The 8,313-nt window shown below is 43.8% G+C and overlaps 1 pseudogene; it reads left to right on the forward strand.

Annotated features, from left to right (window-relative positions):
• The first annotated feature begins 1,521 nt into the window (after nucleotides 1–1,521).
• On the forward strand, nucleotides 1,522–3,486 carry LOC148508646 (uncharacterized; annotated as a pseudogene).
• The last annotated feature ends 4,827 nt before the right edge of the window (nucleotides 3,487–8,313 follow it).

An 8,313-nucleotide genomic window follows, 5' to 3' on the forward strand; every position in this document is an offset into this window, starting at 1 on the left:
GGTAGGGACGTTAACCACCTAGGAACATCCTCCCTTATACGGCACCTATAGCGCGTTCATAAAAAGTTACTGTCAAGTTCAGAAACTTTGGCTAAGACCGTAAGCAGTTCATGGACACCTAAATCTCTTTTTCCTGTTTTATCCAAGGAATCGGTAGATGAGGATGAGGACGACATCTTGCCTCCGTAGAGCCAGTTTGTGCAGGGACACATTAATTGCCAGCTTGTTTTGTGGGGGCCCAAACGAACCAATCATTTCAGCCACAGTCATGTGGCAGACCCTGGTGCTGAAATGATTGGTTTGTTAAAGTGTGTGTGATACCCCAAAACAGGACATCACGTCATCATTTATATTTATGTTTTAATATAAACTGCTTTCTTGAAGGAACAGGGGAGTTGCATACCAGACTAACCCATCCCCCCACACATATACAGACACATGATGCAGCTGTGGGGGAGGAGCCTCAAGACTCAGTGCCATGAGAGAGAGAGAGGAAATGGAGGGAACTACCTAAGGTTTAAGCAAAGCCCTGAGAGGTGACAGCCAGAGAGCCCTGAACTGACAGAGGATGGAGATTCCCAGGAGTGAGAGATTTAGGAGGATCAGGTCTGTGATGATAATACTGCCCTGCACCCCTCACAGAGAGTAACAGAGATTCAGGCTGCCACTTGTGACAGAGGATACATATGCAGCCCTGGCAATTACCACAGACATCATCTGAGAGAAGTTGTTTAATCTTAATAAAATAAGTACTTCTGTGACAGCACTGAGGACAGACAGTAATGGCTGACAGGCTATGCACTCATACAGGCAGCACATACAGCTCTAACAGTAACACCAGGAATACGCCTCACCTGACAACTACAGTCACCTAATACAGAATTATTACCTACTGTAATGAGCTTACTGGATGCTACTATTCAATCAACTCCATAGTAAAGTATAAGTGCACCATGTTAGCATGGCCATACGCATAGAGAGACTCATAATGGATAATTAGAATGTGTGAGAAGGTAAATGAAAATTGTTGCTTCATGTAAGTTGCAATGTCCTATACTCCTGTTTAGGGCCGTGTAGTGTGAGCCATTAGGAGAGGCTTTTGGTGATAGTAATAATGAGAATACATATAGAAGTATTTACTGCTTAACTTTGTGATATTGAATTATATTTACTGTAATTTTGTGTGCATAGTTTGGTATAATCTGGAATGTGTGTTTTAATGTTTAACAAACCTATTACATTGATACTGGATTAGCTGTATTTAAAGCAAACAGGTTTTATTACTTGGGAAGCAATCCAGTCAAATAAAACAGAATTTTCCTTTATTAACCTGTGTGATTCTTGGGTCTGGGGTCAGGTTACCCTCACCTCTCTGCCAAGGAAGAAAGAACCTATTACGTTTGAAGGAACCTACCCAAAATACTGGATAGCGAAGGTGGGTGTCACATTTTGGCGTCTACGAACAGGATTTGCAGAGTCCAAAGCGAAGGAAGAACCCAAACACAAGAAGTTACACACAGGATGTCGACGGACGCACAAGCTGCAGGACCCTCAGCCACACAACCAGTCATGGCTAATGTTAATCACATGACCTTGCCATATTACTTTGGTGCACCATGGCTTCCCACGTTTACTGGAGATGCATGCAGAACAGAGTCCAGTACCAAGGGAGAATTTGAAATGAAAATGCAAGCTCTGTTTCGTTTATATCCACTGAGCGATCAACAACAAGTGGAAATTTTGAATGGACAGTTAAAAGGGACTGCACTCCAGGAAGTCATGTCATGGCCCATCCAAAGGAGACAGACAGTAGACCAGATTCTTAAAAGGCTGGCGACCACTTTTGTTACAAGTACAGTGTCAGAATTGAAGATGCTTTTCTATGCTCTTAAACAACAGACAGGAGAATCTCTGCGAGACTTTGCCCTCAGTCTCCAGGAAGCACTGCGGGCTATCTAGGAGGTAGATGAGACAGAGGTGAGACAAGTTGATGAAATACTGGTAAACCAATTTATAGAGGGGGCCAGTGGAGAAAATGTCGAATCCCATTTATGTCTTCTGAGGATGCAAATTCCAGATAGTTCCTTTCTAGATTTTAAAGAAGCTGCTATCAAAGTGGTGGGACCCAATCAGGCTCACGAGATGCAACAATATCAGGAGAGGAAACAGCCACTGGAAACTCATTATTCGGGGATAGTAGAATCCCTAATGCCAAAGACGGCTGTTATTCAAAGTGTACAAACTGAGGTGCCTGATCATATCCTTGCATTAAAAGTACAAATTGAAGAGCTCACTCAGGGAATGGCCGAAATGAGTACAGAGCTCAAGAAATTGATCAAGCGTCAGCCACTGCAGCATGAAACTAAATGGCAAAATGAGTGGCAAAGACCTTCGCATGATTGGTGGGACTATCCTCAAGAGAGCAGACTAAGGCCCTTTAATCATTTTGATGCACAAGGATGGCCCATTTGTCGAAAGTGTGATCATTGTGGACATGTGGAACATGGCTGCAACCAGGAAAAACCTTTAAACACTCGTGCCCCATGGGGGCTGGAGACCGACCCTCGGGAGGGAGCAAATAGAATAGTACCACCCTTGGAAGAAAGGCAGCCCAGGGATGTAGAACTGAGTCCAGTACATCAGAACCAGGTTCAAGGGATTGCTATGCCCAGTTCAACAGACCTTGAAACCCAATATAGCACAACCAAAGTTCTGGGCACAGTCATATGGTTCAACGTGCGTCACGGTTATGGGTTCATAAACCGGAATGACACTAAGGAAGACATATTCGTACATTATACTGCCATCAAGAAGAATAACCCCAGGAAGTACCTCCGCAGTGTGGGAGAAGGAGAGGTGGTCGAGTTCAATATTGTCCAAGGAGAGAAGGGTGTACAGGCAGCTAATGTGACTGGACCTGGTAATGTCCCAGTTCAAGGTAGCAAATATGCAGGAGATTGTGGCCATCACTGGCATTACCAAATCCACAGAAGGTATTATCGAGAGGGGTCCAATCAGCTTTGGCCTTACCGGAGATGCTACTTTCCCTCAAAATCATGGTGGAAGCCAAATAACCACAGAAGACAGAACCTGTGTGACTCATTACAAGATGAAGTGTTAGAGAGAACAGTTGGCCAAAAAGCAGAGCAACAAGATATGCCAGTGACACTGAACATTCACAGAGTATCTAGACCCCAATTGTTTCAAGAGCCACCTCATAAGAGTCACTCTAAAGTAGATGACAACCGACCAAAGCTATGGACAGCAGGTCCAAAGGAAGACATAGAGAAAATTACAGACTCCCCCTTGGCAGAGAGGTTGGGTTCTCCCATAGCCAAGCCCCTTGATAACTCTATAAATTGTTTTATGAACAAGTATTGGCCTGTTACGTTAGGCATGAAAATTCCTGGAAAACAAGTGTCTGCTTCTGTGCCAGAAATGTTAGAATGTAATGTACCAGACCCAGTTTCATACCCAGAAGGTTAGAAAGAAGTACAAGAGGGGTTACACCTCTCAGATACTGATATTGATGAGCTATTATTTGTTAATTTTACTTTTTTAATGCTAATTGCATGTAATAGGCAAAGAACTGTTAGAGTTTGGTAATGGACTAGTTCTGGAAGAAAAAAAAACTTAAAGAGATTTAGATGCATGAGGACACGCATCATTCCAACAGGGGAATATGTGATACCCCAAAACAGGACATCACTTCATCATTTATATTTATGTTTTAATATAAACTGCTTTCTTGAAGGAACAGGGGAGTTACATACCAGACTAACCTATCCTCTCACACATATACAGACACCTGATGCAGCTGTGGGGGAGGAGCCTCAAGACTGCCATAAGAGAGAGAGGAAATGGAGGGAACTACCTAAGGTTTAAGCAAAGCCCTGAGAGGTGACAGCCAGAGAGCCCTGAACTGACAGAGGATGGAGATTCCCAGGAGTGAGAGATTTAGGAGGATCAGGTCTGTGATGATAATACTGCCCTGCACCCCTCACAGAGAGTAACAGAGATTCAGGATGCCACTTGTGACAGAGGATACATATGCAGCCCTGGCAATTACCACAGACATCATCTGAGAGAAAAGTTGTTTAATCTTAATAAAATAAGTACTTCTGTGACAGCACTGAGGACAGACAGTAATGGCTGACAGGCTATGCACTCATACAGGCAGCACATACAGCTCTAACAGTAACACCAGGAATACGCCTCACCTGACAACTACAGTCACCTAATACAGAATTATTACCTACTGTAATGAGCTTACTGGATGCTACTATTCAATCAACTCCATAGTAAAGTATAAGTGCACCATGTTAGCATGGCCATACGCATAGAGAGACTCATAATGGATAATTAGAATGTGTGAGAAGGTAAATGAAAATTGTTGCTTCATGTAAGTTGCAATGTCCTATACTCCTGTTTAGGGCCGTGTAGTGTGAGCCATTAGGAGAGGCTTTTGGTGATAGTAATAATGAGAATACATATAGAAGTATTTACTGCTTAACTTTGTGATATTGAATTATATTTACTGTAATTTTGTGTGCATAGTTTGGTATAATCTGGAATGTGTGTTTTTTTAACAAACCTATTACATTGATGCTGGGTTAGCTGTATTTAAAGCAAACAGGTTTTATTACTTGGGAAGCGATCCAGTCAAATAAAACAGAATTTTCCTTTATTAACCTGTGTGATTCTTGGGTCTGGGGTCAGGTTACCCTCACCTCTCTGCCAAGGAAGAAAGAACCTGTTACGTTTGAAGGAACCTACCCAAAATACTGGATAGCGAAGGTGGGTGTCACATGTGCATGTCCTATTTATACAACATAAGGATGGGTGGGAGGGCCCAAGGACAATTCCATCTTGCACCTCTTTTTTTTCTTTGCATTATGTACTGTTTGGGGCCTAGTTTTTCAAACTGCCATACTGTCTACCACTGCAGTGTCACTCCTAGATGGGCCACGTGTTTGTGCCGCCCACTCGTGTCGCTTAGCATAGTCATCCAGCTACCTCGGTGCAATCTTTTGGCCATAAAAACAATATTGTGAGGTGTTCAGAATAGACTGGAAATGAGTGGAAATGAAGGTTATTGAGGTTAATAATAGCATAGGAGCAGAAAAACCCACAAATTCTGTGATTTAAGCTGTTTTTATGCTTTTTTTCAAAAAAATACAGATCCAAAACACAAAACCCAGAACCCAAAACACGGAAGGGTGGTTTTGGCAAAACCAATCCAGATCCAAAACACGAAGAAAGATCCAGATCCAAAACCAAAACACGAAAAGTGGCTGGTGCACACCCCATATATATATAAAGAGATGCCCCTAATGTGGAAAGAAGCAAATGCTTTAATTATATATTCCAGTGTGGGGGTGCCACCACTGACAATAGAAAATTAACAAAAAATGTATACTGGCAGAATACCAGTATACACCAGTGGATCCCTCTGAGTCATGAAACAGCCCAGTACTTAACCAGAGGAGTGGTTTATTTAGCAGTAATGTGATTTGTACAGTCATACTCACAGTTATGCATTCACAGACTCTTTACATGTAGTGGAGTATACAGGTCACCAGCCAGTGACTGTATGTGGGTAGTAGTGGTGCTTGGGTGCTTGTATCTCCTGGTATTTTAGCAGGGTCTTACAGAGCTAAGTAGAATACACACGTCTGTGTTCCGCTGTGTAGCTCATACACAGTAAATAAGATGGCACTGCGTATGCACAGAAGTATACAAGGCGGCTATCTTGGTAAAGGTGATTACTTCATCTTATGGGCAAAGATGGAGACAGTGCAGTATTGCTCTCCATATTCCAAGTGTTTTCCCGGTGTAGTGGTTGTGTCTCTATCACGCCTCAGTACAGCCCCACTTTGGATCTGCTCACTGTGATTAGGTGCTGTAATATCCAAGTCCCCAATATATACTGTATAGCTGGTGTGAAAGAAGACATGTCACCAGATGCTTGTTTCTTTGCTCTATTACATAGTGAGTGCCTTCTGGGACAGGATTTTATTTAAACTGCTGTTTATCTGCTGCACATTATTACTTCATTTGAGACAATAAAAATGAAAGGACATTATCACATAATCATAGCAGAATAAGATAATTATTATAAGATATTTATCATTAAATGGTACAGGTTGAGTCTCCCATATCCAAATATTCCGAAATACAGAATTTTTTTGGCATGACTGAGATTATGAAACCTTTGATTTTTGATGGTTCAATTTACACAAACTTTGTCTAAGTCACAAATTATTAAAAATAATGTATAAAATGACCTTCAGGCTGTGTGTATAGGGTGTATATTAGGGGTGAGCGGGTTCGGATTTCTGAAATCCGAACCCCCCCGAGCCCCCCCGATCCGAGTCCGATCCGAATCAGGCTCGACTTTTCCCGCCTGACTCGGATCTGAAATCGAGGCAAAACGTCATCATCCCGCCTTCCGAGTCTCGCAGGTTTTGGATCCTATATAAGGTACCCACGTCGGCGCCATTTTCTCACTCGGCTGTGGACAGTGAAGAGGGAGGGTGGGAGTTAGGGCTGTGTAGTGTAGTGTAGTGTAGTGCTGCTGTTGTCCACTACTTCAAAGTCCATAGGGGCTGGCTGTGTTGTGCTGTGCTGCTGTTGTTAATAGGGGCTGTGTCCACTACTTCAAAGTCCATAGGGGCTGGCTGGACTGTGTTGTGCAGTCAGTTCTCCATAGGGGCTGTGTCCACTCCAAAGTCCTGTGCAGTGTCCCAGTCCTAAAGGAGTGCTGTAGTGTTGTCCAGGGGGTGCTCTGTCCATCAGGGGTGCTCCCCCCAAGTGCTAAAAAAATAATATATTTTCTGTGTTTGTGAATTGTGTGCGCAGTAGCCGCACGTGCATCAACAAAGTAGTGCCAAGCGTGCGCCTGTGTCATAAGTAAAGGGCCGGCTGGCTTGACCGTTAAAGGGTGCTGTAACCCCCGAAAGTACACTCCAGTCCAAACCAAAAAAAAATTATTTTCTGTGTTTGTGAATTGTGTGCGCAGTAGCCGCACGTGCATCAACAAAGTAGTGCCAAGCGTGCGCCTGTGTCATAAGTAAAGGGCCGGCAGGCTTGACCGTTAAGGGTGCTGTAACCCCCGAAAGTACACTCCAGTCCAAACCAAAAAAAAAATTATTTTCTGTGTTTGTGAATTGTGTGCGCAGTAGCCGCACGTGCATCAACAAAGTAGTGCCAAGCGTGCGCCTGTGTCATAAGTAAAGGGCCGGCTGGCTTGACCGTTAAGGGTGCTGTAACCCCCGAAAGTACACTCCAGTCCAAACCAAAAAAAAAATTATTTTCTGTGTTTGTGAATTGTGTGCGCAGTAGCCGCACGTGCATCAACAAAGTAGTGCCAAGCGTGCGCCTGTGTCATAAGTAAAGGGCCGGCTGGCTTGACCGTTAAGGGTGCTGTAACCCCCGAAAGTACACTCCAGTCCAAACCAAAAAAAAAATTATTTTCTGTGTTTGTGAATTGTGTGCGCAGTAGCCGCACGTGCATCAACAAAGTAGTGCCAAGCGTGCACCTGTGTCATAAGTAAAGGGCCGGCTGGCTTGACCGTTAAGGGTGCTGTAACCCCCGAAAGTACACTCCAGTCCAAACCAAAAAAAAAATTATTTTCTGTGTTTGTGAATTGTGTGCGCAGTAGCCGCACGTGCATCAACAAAGTAGTGCCAAGCGTGCACCTGTGTCATAAGTAAAGGGCCGGCTGGCTTGACTGTTAAGGGTGCTGTAACCCCCGAAAGTACACTCCAGTCCAAACCAAAAAAAAAATTATTTTCTGTGTTTGTGAATTGTGTGCGCAGTAGCCGCACGTGCATCAACAAAGTAGTGCCAAGCGTGCGCCTGTGTCATAAGTAAAGGGCCGGCTGGCTTGACCGTTAAAGGGTGCTGTAACCCCCAAAGTACACTCCAGTCCAAACCAAAAAAAAAATTATTTTCTGTGTTTGTGAATTGTGTGCGCAGTAGCCGCACGTGCATCAACAAAGTAGTGCCAAGCGTGCGCCTGTGTCATAAGTAAAGGGCCGGCTGGCTTGACCGTTAAAGGGTGCTGTAACCCCCGAAAGTACACTCCAGTCCAAACCAAAAAAAAATTATTTTCTGTGTTTGTGAATTGTGTGCGCAATAGCCGCACGTGCATCAACAAAGTAGTGCCAAGCGTGCGCCTGTGTCATAAGTAAAGGGCCGGCTGGCTTGACCGTTAAAGGGTGCTGTAACCCCCGAAAGTACACTCCAGTCCAAACCAAAAAAAAATTATTTTCTGTGTTTGTGAATTGTGTGCGCAGTAGCCGCACGTG

This window comes from Taudactylus pleione, unplaced genomic scaffold, assembly GCF_031769625.1.
Source record: "Taudactylus pleione unplaced genomic scaffold, aTauple2 ptg000352l, whole genome shotgun sequence".
In the NCBI taxonomy this organism is placed as follows: domain Eukaryota; kingdom Metazoa; phylum Chordata; class Amphibia; order Anura; family Myobatrachidae; genus Taudactylus; species Taudactylus pleione.